The sequence below is a fragment of the Salvelinus alpinus genome, chromosome 35, assembly GCF_045679555.1.
Source record: "Salvelinus alpinus chromosome 35, SLU_Salpinus.1, whole genome shotgun sequence".
Lineage (NCBI taxonomy): Eukaryota > Metazoa > Chordata > Actinopteri > Salmoniformes > Salmonidae > Salvelinus > Salvelinus alpinus.
This window is the reverse complement of record NC_092120.1, coordinates 15,259,939-15,275,730: the sequence shown is the minus strand read 5'-3', so window position 1 is coordinate 15,275,730 and position 15,792 is coordinate 15,259,939. Positions and strand designations below refer to the sequence as shown.

Sequence of the window (15,792 nt, the reverse complement as noted above, 5' to 3'; positions counted from 1 at the left end):
ATTTGAACACAAGAACGTTTCTAGTGAAAAGGTGCTTACACTCAGAGCCATGTATTTACACTCAGCCACCCTAGCCTTATTACGGGTTAACGTTTTGGTAATTTTGGTTGGCCAACAAAATGTAAGACTACAATGACTGCATACGTTTCCCCAAATGTTATACGAAAAAAATATGTTTTGTTATTGATGGACAATGGCAAGGCTGCCATTGTATTTTCAGTTACATTCTGGTCAATAAAAATGGTTTACACGTTTGTTTTTTAAGAAATACATGGAACTACAACCGAATAAAACACCATTAGCCATCATGCATTGCATGATTCATTCTATACTGAAGTCTGTTCAGAAAAATCGAAAACAGTACATATAGGCATAAAACCACAATGTTTTAATAGGGATTAAATAAAGACAATATATATATAACCTCTTATGGTTATATGGTTAAAAAAAAAGACATATCTATATATTCATAACGTAAAATAAATAAATACAGGCGATCGCGTCTATGGTTGTTGCAACGGCTTGTGTGTCGCCAACTGGTTAAATTCGTGTCTTTTCGCACGAATTAAGTAGCACAGAAATTCGTGTATTTTCGCACGAATTAAGTAGCACAGAAATTCGTGTATTTTCAAACGAATTGAACCACCCCAAAACACCCCAAAAATGCACAAAAACGCACGAAATCTGCTGAAATACATTTTGTACATATATGCGCGAATTGAATGTGAGGCTGGGCTGCTCAATCACACGGAATTGCCTGGAAGGCAACAGTCGACCGACTGGAGTAGACGCAATAGAGAATTTAATCTAAAGAGGAACACATGGGGAAAGAAAAAAAAGGAATAAGAGGGACCATACGTAAGGACAGATATTGCTCATAAACGCAGCATATCTTTTTCAAATGTGAAGTGGCCAGATGTGGAGAAAATCACAAATTTAATTATGTTTTTAATTAGGCATTTTTATTTATTAATTATGTGGGTTTGTATAGCCATATCCAATAATATATCGGAATGTAGCTTGGTATGGTATCTATACGACCACTGCTATAATAACAAATGGTACAAAGTTAGATCGCTCAATAGGGCTGCTGCAAAGTTATTTCTAAATGCCTTCTTGGCCACAATCCCTCTTAATTGTTGTCTATTGAATGACCTGTTATCCCGACCTGTAGGGACTAGTGTTACCAACAACAAAACAATAATAATAAAAACATGCACCGGTTTATTGGTATGAACAAGAACAACAATGTATGCACTAATTAGGCATACTGCAAGTGCTCTGGATAAGCGCATCTGCTGAATGACTAAAATATAAATGTAAAACATCAATTATCATAAGTGTTGTGGAACGATTTGTTAATGAACCTGCGTCGTTATTTTTGCAAATGTAACACTTTTTTTACGTTGAATATTGCATTACATTACTTAAACTCATTACACAATGATCTGTCTTCCATGATATGCACAAATTCCATCAGACACACTAATGTTGTCATCTACTTTCTGAGCCTAAACTCAACATGTCTTCCTGAAAAATCTCATCACAAAGAATCATTAATCATATCCGCTGCTAGTCCATTTAACACATGTTGCTTTTTCTGTGTGCACCCAGTCACATTGCCAACCAACTCGTCCAGATTATAAATAGTTGAACAAAAGCTTTAAACGAACACCCAGGGTTACTGAAACCTGAGGCGCAGGGCATTATTTCTTGATCATTAAATACGGTGGTGTGGAGACTGTGGACTCTGTACAGGCTGGACAGGCACGAGTCTGATTTAGTACGGAGGCCGGTGAGGTAAGGAGGAGGCTGTATATTCCTGACACTAAAGGGGCACTGACGCAGCCTAGAGCTGACCTCCTCACCTGGCCACCCCCCTCCCCCCACAGAGGGATGCCCCCCAGGCCGAGCACCAGCTGAAGAGGAGGACAAAAAAGTTACTATGACTGCGCCTCACCAGAAGAGGTCCTGCCTCAGATCTCCTCTCCCAGACTGGTTGGGACGCTCCAGTTGTGTTTTGTTACTTTTGTCTTGAGTTTTTTTTATACTCATCCTCACTGGAGTGAGAGAGTGAAGACCTTTTGAAGACCCAGAGGTTTTTGCTGTGGGAGCACCTTTACTTGGAGTAGCTGCTAATAGACGGAGACCTACAGTCTTTCTTTGTCTTTCCCTGTCTGTGGTGTCTGTGGTGTGTGTGTGAGAGTGCTTGTGGGTTGGCACCAGTGAGAGCCGTCTCCATTACCTCTGCCAGGATGTCTGCAGTTCAGCTGCTGCTGGTCCCGCTAGCGCTGTGGGTCCTGCAAGGTGAGTGGGCAGTGGGTGGTTGTCACGGCCACAGTCCAGTCTTCACTCTTTGTCTGCTCTTATAGGGGCCAATAAGCATAGGGGCCCAGTACTGTGTGTATGGTCAGCTTTTGAGAGGAGAAGGGTGTGTGAATCTTTGTTGGTTTAGCCTTAGTTACAGGGACTCTGACTGTTATTGTAACACTGATTGTTAAATAATAGAGATACAGTATATTGAATGTCCTGTGCACTGTTTAACCAAGTGTTCCTTCCCATTGACTGCAAAAAAAACGAAAAAAGACCTGTGTGTGTGAGACCCTCATTTTGCCAGATTGCTCACTAAAAGCCTGAACCAGCTGTTCTTGTTTTCAGAGCGAATAACGAGATGAGATGAGGCCATGCGTTGGAGTTATAATTGAGGGCTCAGTAGCATGGAACAGTCTAGAACAGTGTAGATTAGTACCTGTACTCACTGTTGCTTAATCGATCACACAAACCCGCTGTGTCTACCCCCGTAGCATCATGGAAAACAGAATGGACTGTGCTGTGAGGTGTGCTTCACTATGGTCTGCATACAACACATCTATTACAGTAAGCACATAATGCGTTCTGAATCCATATTACAGGTACAGTGCTGTGAAATAGTATTTGCTCCCTTTCAAATTCTCTCCTTTTGCATATTTATGACAGTGAATGTTATCAGATCTTCGACCAAAACCTAATATTAAATATAGGGAACCTGAAAGAACAAATGACACAACAATTACATACTTATTTAATTTATTTCATAAACAAAAAGTTATGCCACACCCATTTCTGACAGTCGGAAGTTTACATACACTCAGGTTGGAGTCATTAAAACTCATTTTTCAACCACTCCACCCATTTCTTGTTAACAAACTATAGTTTTGGCAAGTTGGTAAGAACATCTACTTTATGCATGACACAAGTAATTTTTCCAACAATTGTTTACAGACAGATTATTTCACTTATAATTCACTGTATCACAATTCCAGTGGGTCAGAGTGTATGTAAACTTAAGTTGACTGTGCCTTTAAACAGCTTGGAAAATTCCAGAAAAATTATGTCATGGCTTTAGAAGCTTTTGATAGGCTAATTGACATCATTTGAGCATATTGGAGGTGTACCTGTGGATGTATTTCAAGGCCTACCTTCAAACTCAGTGCCTCTTTGCTTGACATCATGGGAAAATCAAAAGAATTCAGCCAAGACCTCAAAAAGAAAATTGTAGACGTCCACAAGTCTGGTTCATCCTTGGGAGCAATTTCCAAACGCCTGAAGGTACCACATTCATCTGTACAAACAATAGTACGCAAGTATAAACACCATGGGACCACGCAGCCGTCATACCACTCAGGAAGGAGACGTGTTCGGTCTCCTAGAGATGAACGTACTTTGGTGCGAAAAGTGCAAATCAATCCCAGAACAACAGCAAAGGACCTTGTGAAGATGCTGGAGGAAACAGGTACAAAAGTATCTATATCCACAATAAAACAAATCCTATAATCGACATAACCTCAAGGTATGGAGTGGCCATCACAAAGCCCTGACCTCAATCCCATAGAAAATTTGTGGGCAGAACTGAAAAAGCGTGTGCGAGCAAGGAGACCTACAAACCTGACTCAGTTACACCAGCTCTGTCAGGAGGAATGGGACAAAATTCACCTGGAAAGCCAGCCCAGAAGAGTGGAGTTATAGCACCTAAGGGCAGACCAACTCCATATTAATGCTGATGGTTTTGGAATGAGATGTTCATCGTGCGGGTGACCACATTTTTTTTACATTTATTTAACTAGGTAGGTCAGTTAAGAACAAATTCTTATTTTCAATGACGGCCTAGGAACAGTGGGTTAACTGCCTTGTTCAGGGGCAGAACGACAGATTTGTACCTTGTCAGCTCGGGGATTCGAACTTGTAACCTTTCGGTTACTAGTCCAATGTAGTGTATCTGTTTGGGCTTCTTGCAGTCAATTTGCCGTCTTCAAATTATTTTTAATAACGTTCCGGTCCCTCGACCATTTGCTGAAGAAAAAAAATTGTCACCATGCGTTATCTAGTTCATTATCCCGGCCCTATGTGAAAAACCTGAATGTTTCTATTTTGAATTATATTAATTATATTGAATGGATGTACACACATTGCCTGGCTACCCAAACTCCTTGCTCCGGCCAAACGCTACACCACGCCCACGGACATTAGTTTCTTCTCCGCAATTATTCTGGATCTGAGTACCTCCCAGACGATTTATAGAACGCTAATGAATTCTTACCATTCTGATTGGTCCCAGAAACCGATGGGTTGGGCGAGAGCCAGAACACATGTGGGAAAAGCAGCATTTGGAAAATTGGTCATTGGCTTTGTTACTCTGATTGGTTAGAGATGATCCAATCGCTGATGACTTTGTTTTGTACACCACCCCTCATTTTGACGTCACCACAAATGACTTCAATGATGGCAGTCAGACTGAAGTGTGTAGTGAACAGAACAGCGGAAGAATTCAGTCTCGTCTGGTAATGACACACACGTGGCCCTTATTATTACAAAGTGGTGGTGAAAGCACAAATCAGAGAGAAGGTTTTCTGATGCATGGTCCAATCTATGAGAGTACAGTGTATACTGTATGTATGTATTTATGTATGTATGTATAAGTACGTGCTGTGTGGTTTTGCTTTTCGCTTTTGCTTCCGTGTCGCATGCTTTGTTTATGCTGAGGCTCTGAATACAAAAAAGGAAGCATTTCCTTAAAATGGGAGATTTAGGGGGAGCTTATCTCCCTCAGCCAAACTCTGTCCCCCTCTAACCCTGCCCCTGTAAACGAAACAACCGCTGCCACCACTTGTTGTCCCAAATGTAGGACACACAGTATGCCCACCATGTCCCCATCTAAACCTGCCCCCGTTAGCAGTACCCTCAGGACACAGTTTACCCTCGCTGGCAGCACTACAGCCAAATCTCTTAAAATGATGTCAGTGCACCAAAATAATGGAGGGATGGAGAGAATGGAGAGTTGGTGCACAAAGAGATCTGCAGAGTGATGGAGGACAATGCGACCAAGCTGAAAAAAAATGTTTTTGAGAAAAAGGGAGAGGGGGGGGAGGAGAGAAGGAAGAGAGAGAGAGAGAGAGAGAGAGAGAGGAGGAGGGGGAGGAGAGAGGTTGGGGTGGAGGTATGAGTGTTATGCAACAGCACTTGTGTAACGGGTAAATAAAGCAGCCTTTCTGTCTGCTGGACAGGCCGAGTGAGGGCAGCCCAAAGAGAGACAGGGTCTGGCGTGCTGTGCACATCTGTACCCATCCAGGGAGAGAAGATGAGAGAGGACAGACAGGGAGACAGACAATGGGTGATGATAAGGACAGACAGACAGAATCCTCAAAGAAGTCTGGTCTTCAAATAGATGAGAGTGAGACAGGTAGATGAGAGTGAGACAGGTAGATGAGAGTGAGACAGGTAGATGAGAGTGAGACAGGTAGATGAGAGTGAGACAGATATATGAGAGTGAGACAGATATATGAGAGTGAGACAGATATATGAGAGTGGGACAGGTATATGAGAGTGGGACAGGTAGATGAGAGTGGGACAGGTAGATGAGAGTGGGACAGGTAGATGAGTTGGACAGGTAGATGAGAGTTGGACAGGTAGATGAGAGTGAGACAGGTAGATGAGAGTGAGACAGGTAGATGAGAGTGGGACAGGTAGATGAGAGTTGGACAGGTGGATGAGAGTTGGACAGGTAGATGAGAGTTGGACAGGTAGATGAGAGTTGGACAGGTAGATGAGAGTTGGACAGGTAGATGAGAGTTGGACAGTTAGATGAGAGTTGGACAGGTAGATGAGAGTTGGACAAGCAGATGAAAATGAGACAAGTACATGGGAGTGAGACAAGAATACCAAAATGGGCCAATCTCATTTTCCCCCAATATGACTAAACTGTATACTACCTGCCTTGTTTGTCCTTGCTGTTGACAAGAGTGTAAAACATAAAAACACATCAAATCTAAAGACTGGCAGCCTTGAGGAATCTTCGCTGTTAGAGAGACCAGCACAGGCCCATAGACCCATAGCCTGTCAAATGGACAAGCAGGAATTGCTAGAGGACGAGGTTAATGGTTAATGGAATACTGGGAGTGGCAAGCCTCTCCAAACATCTCAAGCACTTTGGAGATGAGATCAACTCAATAGTTCATAGCTTCAACTAAGATCAACGATCAATTTCTTCACTTGCCCATTTCAAATAGCCCTCCCAAAGGCTTTCCTGATTGATGGACTCAAATTGTGTGTGCTAACATCTGGGGAAGGAAGACTGTAAATGGAAATGCAGCAGCCATTGCACTGATAAGAACATTCACATTCTTGCAGTTGTGATCTGGTTCAAGCTTCTCCTAGGTGTTCAGAATAGCCTCAAAATAAAATCTATTATTCAAATCTGTAAATTTGATGGAAGGTGTAATCTATCCGTTTAATCTAATCCGCTAATCTGGACCATGACTAAATGTTCTAATTACACGCACGTACGCACACACACTTCATGTGCTCTGCAGGTTCTTAAGTATGTTTTACTTGACTGTAGCTAGTATAATGGCCTAGAGTTTGTACCTGTAATGTACTCACTGATTAAACAGTACTCTAAAAAAAAGTTATACATAAAAATGTAAGAAAAGTATGCATAGTCTGTCTTTATTGTTCATGTGGACTGAAATATACTGGTTTAAAGTCTAGTGATGTAACAAGACAAACACACTAACATGCCCAGGGTCATCTGCAGTGGTAGCCATACATTTGATAGATAAACTGACTGTTGGTCATAGAGCCTCTATTCTTGGCGCTCTGTTCCTTGTCAGTCTAGACAGGCAGGCACCACTGATGCGGGGTCCTCCGTTAGCGGGGACATGGCGGCTTCTCTCCCTCTTTCCCTCTCTCTGTGTCTGCCCATGAGTCAAAGCAGTTCAGCCTCAGGTTGAAGCAGTTCACACATCAAAACCTCCACACACACACACACACACACACACACACGCACAGCCAGAGTATTGGAGACAGGGAGAGGGGAGGATAGTGCTCCAAAGTGATTTCCTGATCGGTGTCTCCCGACAATGCCTTCTCACTCAGATTACATCTGAGAGTGTGTGTTTGTGTGCGTGCGTGCGTGACAGAGACAGAGTGAGATAGGCAGCACAAGAGAGATATGGAGTTGAGCAAGGGCAGACGAGGATAACTGATCACTAGTAGGTTTGGTATCCATTAAGCAGGGAGGTAGTGATTTACGGGAGAGCATTTAGTTCATCAATATACTTTAGTCTGTTTCGAAGTTGGATAAATGGCCCTACTAGATAGATATTAGACAACAAACACTGTAGGCTGTGTCCCAATCGACATGATGCTGCCTTTTGAGCATTTAAAGGCAGGACGGTGTTCCTATAGATGTGTCTTTTAGGGCATGTGACATGCTCTCTTTCCCTGAACTGATAGAAGTCCCCAGACCACACTTCAATGTACAGTACTACGGACACAACACCTTCCCTGGAGATTCTAATTCAAAGATAGAAAAAGCCTAGGGGAGTGTCAATAGGCCATTTTCAACACAGATCCAAGAATTATTCAGGCATCCTCAAATGCAGTCACTTCACTAGCTGCCAGCGATGCCGGTCTAGATGTGTCATTTTCTCTGAGAAAAAGAATGCAACAAACAGTACATTACATGTGTTTGTTCCTATGGAAAGTTCCTTTCTTGGGACATGTCATGGATGTGTGCTATTTCCCCAGGTCGAGGGTGTGTCTCCACTGTAAATGGGTGGTAACCTTGTCATGGAAACTGACGTGATCTGCTTCCCTTCTGTCTCTCTCCTTCGCTCTATAGATCCCTCTTTCATTCTCTCTATTTCTCTCTCTCCCTCCTTCACTCGACTGTAAATCACTCTCTTTTGTATGTTCTCTCTGCTTTTTCCTTCCATCTCCTCTCTGGCTCAGAGAATGACCTCCATCCATCCTCTTGCAATCCCTTCCGTTCCTAACAGTTGACTCATCAACATCAGTCTGTAGGGACTGACAGACAGACAGCCTTTTCAGGAACTATAACTCACCATTTTGTATTGTTGCATTCAGACTGAGGGCATTCAGTAAATTGATATCAACGGCTAATCGCCCCGCACTGGCTCCTCTCCTAATCTAATCTGCAGTTTCTGGAATATTAGTTGCATAAGGCAAATCTCTGCCCAACCGTCAACAGATTACGCAACGGATTTGGATATTGTGCTCTGTGTCTGTCACATTACCGGAAATGAGTTTGCAGAAGGTTGATGATACAGTTGAAGTCGTAAGTTTACATACACTTAGGTTGGAGTCATTAAAACTTGTTTTTCAACCACTCCACAAATTTCTTGTTAACTTCTTCAGGCTGCAAGCCCGACATCGGGATCAATATGACAACAGCCTGTCCAAGTGCAGAGCGCGAAATTCAAAATCTATTTTTGTAAAATATTTAACTTTCACACATTAACAAGTCCAATACAGCATTTGAAAGATAAACATCTTGTCAATCCAGCCAACATGTCCGATTTTTTAAATGTTTTACAGAGAAAACACCACATATATTTATGTTAGGTCACCACCAAATAAAAAAAGACAGAAAGACATTTTTCACAGCACAAGTAGGCTGCATTTAGCATGCACAAGCCAACCTAACTAACCTAGAACCAACCTAAATAACCTAGAAAAAACTACCTCAGATGACAGTCCTATAACATGTTACACAATAAATCTATGTTTTGTTCAAAAAAAATGCATATTTTAGCTATAAATCAGTTTTACATTACTGCTACCATCATAGTTACAGTAAGAAATCGCACGGGAGTAGCCAGAGAAAATACAGACACCAACGTCAACTACCTTATTACACTTCAGAAAACATTTCAGAGAAATATATGGTGGATAGCTAATGAAAGAGAAAGATCTTGTGAATACAGACAATATTTCAGATTCTTTAAATGTTTTACAGCGAAAACACCACATATATTCATGTTAGCTCACCACCAAATACAAAAAGAGAGACATATTTTTCACAGCACCGGTAGCATGCAGCTAGCATGCAGCTAGCATGCAAAGCCAACCTAACTAACCTAGAACTAACCTAAATAACCTAGAAAAAACTCCCTCAGATGACAGTCCTATAACATGTTACACAATAAATCTATGTTTTGTTCAAAAAAAATGCATATTTTAGCTATAAATCAGTTTTACATTACTGCTACCATCATAGCTACAGTAAGAAATCGCACGGCAGTAGCCAGAGAAAACAGACACCAACGTCTACTTCTAATTTCACATCAGAAAAGATTTCAGAAAAATATATGGTGGATAGCTAATGAAAGAGAAAGATCTTGTGAATACAGACAATATTTCCGATTTCTGAAGTGTTTTACAGCGAAAACACAATATATCGTTATATTAGCTTACTACAATAGCTAGCACACAGCAGCATTGATTCTAGTCAAACGCTAGCGATAGCACAGTTCGACAGATATATGAAAAAGCATCCCAAATTGGGTCCTTATCTTTGTTGATTTTCCATCAGAATGTTCTCCAAAGGGTCCTTTGTTCAGAACCGTGTTCATTTGGACCTAGAACGAACGATGTCCCTGTTGAATTAGCATGACACACTGGCCATGCCATGCTAACCTCTCCGTCTTGACAAAATTCTTGCGTCGCATCACGTCTAAAGTCCAGAATAAATTTCAATAATATAATTAAAGTATATTGAAAAAACATACTTTAGGATGATTTTGTGACATGTATCAAAGAAAATCGAAGCTGGAGGTCATATTCACCTATAACGAGTGTTTTCCAGGAGCGCGGTCCAGTTCCTACTTCGCGCCCAGAAAAAATTATAAAGTGCGCACTTATCACTCAAAGAGGTTCCTTTCAGTCCCTGACAGAGATAATCAAGTCCTTTTTTCTCTCACTTCCGCATGACAACCAGGGGAAGATGTGTGACGTGTTTGTACAGTCCCAAGTGCCAAGGCCTTTTATAGAGAGTATCTTGAAGAGAGACATAGCTTCTTGGAAAATTCACTTTTTCCAGAAAATGGGCTGTAAAAAGAGTTATGTTTCACTTAGAGAAATAATTAAACCTGTTTTAGAAACTAGAAGGTGTTTTATATCCAAAGGTAATAAATAATATGCATATTGTACGAGCAAGAATTGAGTACGAGGCCGTTTGAAATGGGCACCTTTTTTCTGGCTACTCAATAATTTCCCTTGCAGCCATAAGAGGTTAACAAACTATAGTTTTGGCAAGTCGGTTAGGACATCTACTTTGTGCATGACACAAGTAATTTTTCCAACAATTGTTACAGACAGATTATTTCACTTATAACTCACAATTCCAGTGGGTCAGAAGTTTACATACACTAAGTTGACTGTGCCTTTAAACAGCGGAAAATTCCAGAAAACGATGTCATGGCTTTAGAAGCTTCTGATAGGCTAATAGACATCATTTGAGTCAACTGGAGGTGTATCTGTGGATGTATTTCAAGGTTTACCTTCAAACTCAGTGTCTCTTTGCTTGACATCTTGGGAAAATCAAATGAAATCAAATCAATCACGTTCATCTGTACAAACAATAGTACGCAAGTATAAACACCATGGGACCACGCAGCCGTCATGCCGCTCAGGAAGAAAACTCGTTCTGTCTCCTAGAGATGAACGTACTTTGGTGCAAAAAGTGCAAATCAATCCCAGAACAACAGCAAAGGACCTTGTGAAGATGCTGGAGGAAACAGGTACAAAAGTATCTATATCCACAGTAAAACGAGTCCTATATCGACATAACCTGAAAGGCTGCTCAGCAAGGAAGAAGCCACTGCTCCAAAACCGCCATAAAAAAGACAGACTACGGTTTGCAACTGCACATGAGGACAAAGATCGTACTTTTTGGAGAAATGTCCTCTGGTCTGATGAAACAAAAATAGAACTGTTTGGCCATAATGACCATTGTTATGTTTGGAGGAAAAAGGGGGAGGCTTGCAAGCCGAAGATCACCATCCCAACTGTGAAGCACAGGGGTGGCAGCATCATGTTGTGGGGGTGCTTTGCTACAGGAGGGACTGGTCCACTTCACAAAATAGATGGCATCATGAGGGAAGAAAATGATGTGGATATATTGAAGCAACATCTCAAGACATGAGTTGTCCAAATGGACGATGACCCCAAGCATACTTCCAAAGTTGTTGCAAAATGGCTGAAGGACAGCAAAGTCAAGGTATTGGAGTGGCCATCACAAAGCCCTGACCTCAAGCCCATAAAACATTTGTGGGCAGAACTGAAAAAGCGTGTGCGAGCAAGGAGGCCTACCAACCTGACTTACACCAGCTCTGTCAGGAGGAATGGGACAATTCACCCAACTTATTGTGGGAAGCTTGTGGAAGGCTACCCAAAACGTTTGACCCAAGTTAAACAATTTAAAGGCAATGCTACCAAATACTAATTGAGTAAACTTCTGACACACTGGGATTGTGATGAAAGAAATAAAAGCTGAAGTAAATCATTCTCTCTACTATTATTCTGACATTTCACATTCTTAATATAAAGTGGTGATCGTAACTGACCTAAGACAGGGAATTTTTACTAGGATTAAATGTCTGGAATTGTGAAAAACGGAGTTTAAATGTATTTGGCAAAGGTGTATGTAAACTTCCGACTTCAACTGTAGGTCACTGAGTCTGCACTTTGTTTGGATGAGTCTACCCACTGCATGTTCTGTTCCTCTCCTGCCCTCTCCTCTCGCTGTCTCTGCTATGAACAGCTGGCAGCAGCATCTACTCCTCCCCACTGTGCTCCTCTCCTCTCCTCTCCTCTCCTCTCCTCTCCTCTCCTCTCCTCTCCTCAAACAACGGCCTGCCACTGTTTGTGTACTCTACACTGTGTCAGTTTTCGCCACTCTCCCTCTCCTTCCTCTGCTGTCTTGTAGCAATGGTGCGTCAGCATTATCTCCTGTCTTGTGACCTCCCCCAACCCCCTTCCGACTCTCTCATTTGCTGGATGATATGGTGGTAGTGTGAAATGTGACAGTGTTATGGGTCCTCATGTCTGTGTTCTTTCCAGGTCTTTTCCTTTCTGAGCAGTCAAAACTAGCCATCCCAGTCCCCTTTCTACACGTCTGTCTACATGGGCTGCCCCCCCCCCCCGTGGAAGTAGCTGATGTGATGAAACTGTTGTGATGTTAACTTTCTCTCCTCCTCCCCCTCTCTCTGCAGTGAATCAGCAGGCATTACGCCTGTCCCCTCCTCTGCCTCTTCTAGAAATGGCTGTTAACTCTCCCTCTCTCTTTCCTCCCTCTTTCCTCCCTTTTTCCTTCCTTCCTTCCCTCCAACCCTCCCTCTGTTTCTTCTTCTTTCTCTGTAGTATTCTGCAGCATTGTCTCTCTCTCTCTCTCTGTCTTCATCTGTATCAGAATTCAGTGTTGCAATATTTCTTTCAGAGAGTTCTCACGTTGGTGCATATCAGGTACTGTAGTATATTATGAATGGTGACTATGAAATTCAACCAAACTATGTGTTGGTTAATTTTCAAGTCCCTTTTCATCTGACAGTCTGTGCAATGTGTATCCTGTCCCCTCATCTCATTACGGTTGAACAAAAAGCATCGCCAGAGGTCAAAGCTGAAAATAGCACGAGATCATTGGTTGAGAGCGATGCAGGTGCAGATGCTTTTGTGGAAACTGCAGGGTGCAGTGTGAGAAAGAAACACTTGCAGTTACAGGTGTGTTGCTCTCGGCCGATGTACAGTATGTGACATGATGGCATATATAGACTTATGCGTCTATATATGCAAATAGCTTACTTATACAGTGGGGAGAACAAGTATTTGATACACTGCCGATTTTGCAGGTTTTCCTACTTACAAAGCATGTAGAGGTCTGTAATTATTATCATAGGTACACTTCAACTATGAGAGACGGAATCTAAAACAAAAATCCAGAAAATCACATTGTATGATTTTTAAGTAATTAATTTGCATTTTATTGCATGACATAAGTATTTGATACATCAGAAAAGCAGAACTTAATATTTGGTACAGAAACCTTTGTTTGCAATTACAGAGATCATACGTTTCCTGTAGTTCTTGACTAGGTTTGCACACACTGCAGCAGGGATTTTGGCCCACTCCTCCCTACAGATCTTCTCCAGATCCTTCAGGTTTCGGGGCTGTCGCTGGGCAATACGGACTTTCAGCTCCCTCCAAAGATTTTCTATTGGGTTCAGGTCTGGAGACTGGCTAGGCCACTCCAGGACCTTGAGATGCTTCTTACGGAGCCACTCCTTAGTTGCCATGGCTGTGTGCTTTGTGTCGTTGTCATGCTGGAAGACCCAGCCACGACCCATCTTCAATGCTCTTACTGAGGGAAGGAGGTTGTTGGCCAAGATCTCGCGATACATGGCCCCATCCATCCTCCCCTCAATACGGTGCAGTCGTCCTGTCCCCTTTGCAGAAAAGCATCCCCAAAGAATGATGTTTCCACCTCCATGCTTCATGGTTGGGATGGTGTTCTTGGGGTTGTACTCATACTTCTTCTTCCTCCAAACACGGCGAGTGGAGTTAGACCAAAAAGCTCTATTTTTGTCTCATCAGACCACATGACCTTCTCCCATTCCTCCTCTGGATCATCCAGATGGTCATTGGCAAACTTCAGACAGGCCTGGACATGCACTGGCTTAAGCAGGGGGACCTTGCGTGCGCTGCAGGATTTTAATCCATGAAGGCGTAGTGTGTTACTAATGGTTTTCTTTGAGACTGTGGTCCCAGCTCTCTTCAGGTCATTGACCAGGTCCTGCCGTGTAGTTCTGGGCTGATCCCTCACCTTCCTCATGATCATTGATGCCCCACGAGGTGAAATCTTGCATGGAGCCCCAGACCGAGGGTGATTGACCGTCATCTTGAACTTCTTCCATTTTCTAATAATTGCGCCAACAGTTGTTTCCTTCTCACCAAGCTGCTTGCCTATTGTCCTGTAGCCCATCCCAGCCTTGTGCAGGTCTACAATTTTATCCCTGATGTCCTTACACAGCTCTCTGGTCTTGGCCATTGTGGAGAGGTTGGAATCTGTTTGATTGTGTGTGGACAGGTGTCTTTTATACAGGTAACAAGTTCAAACAGGTGCAGTTAATACAGGTAATGAGTGGAGAACAGGAGGGCTTCTTAAAGAAAAACTAACAGGTCTGTGAGAGCCGGAATTCTTACTGGTTGGTAGGTGATCAAATACTTATGTCATGCAATAAAATGCAAATTAATTATTTAAAAATCATACAATGTGATTTTCTGGATTTTTGTTTTAGATTCCGTCTCTCACAGTTGAAGTGTACCTATGATAAAAATTACAGACCTCTACATGCTTTGTAAGTAGGAAAACCTGCAAAATCGGCAGTGTATCAAATACTTGTTCTCCCCACTGTATATACCTCGCAGACAGGCTGCAAGGAGACTAGCGTCGCTCACTGCAATCTGTTTATTTCCCCTCAATTTCTACATCCAGGTCACCCTCAGCCATTGTAGCTTGTTTGGCTAATTCGTCAATAGACTATAGAATCTGAATCTATATGGAAAAAAAATACAATTGACCAAATCGACAACAAAACCTATATCGAAATTATGAGTGGAAATAAATAAAATGCAAGAATTTATGCTCTGATATTGAAAAAAAGACAAGCATGCTATGAGCGATAGGAGCAAGCACGCAAAACAAAAACTCTTAATTATATCATTACCATATCATTATCATATTATCTGCCAATTCAATTGACAAGCATTAGGAGACAGTTTGCCTGTAACGTATTGAGACAATATCACTAGAGCGTTGGCCTTGTGTCAGCCTGTTCTCAAGCCATGGATCAATGAACAAGGATCATCACCCATGATGGCTCTCAGGCCTACTTCAGATTTACTCGTACACTGCACTCCATTTTTAGTGAACGTGGTTATATTGACCAACCGTTTATAGTGATCAAATTTTCGTGCTGCACGGATGTGACCACTGTAAAAGAGGAGTGTACTCTCACTGGGCACGGATGCCAATTCAATGTCTATTCCATGTTGGGTCAACAACGTTGATTCACCCAATGTGCCCAGTGGGCTGTAAAGCCAAATATCCATGGCTAGCACCAAATATCCATGGCTAACTGTATGTTTGTTGTACTTTCTCTCTCCTCAGCGTCTCTATGCCATGGAGCATGTGTGGAGGTGGACTCTGACACTGACGCAGTGGTCAACGAAGGCTTTAAGCTGGGCTGTATCTCCTGTAAAATGAGGGGCGAGGTGCCCGCCGAGGCCACTGTTGAATGGTCCTTTATGCCCAAAGGGGAGAGCGAGTTCACAACAGTGAGTAGACACGGATCCATAGGGACAGTAGCGGGATATATCCCAATTATCTCTCCTCCTCGCAAAATGTGCACCTGTTCACCTTCCGTCACTGATTTAAAAGGAAATGACTGGTAGAATAAA

The 15,792-nt window shown here is 42.3% G+C and overlaps 1 pseudogene; it reads left to right on the top strand.

Annotated features, from left to right (window-relative positions):
• The first annotated feature begins 2,255 nt into the window (after positions 1-2,255).
• Positions 2,256-15,792, top strand: part of LOC139564103 (sodium channel regulatory subunit beta-1-like) — a 63,475-nt pseudogene continuing 49,938 nt past the window's right edge.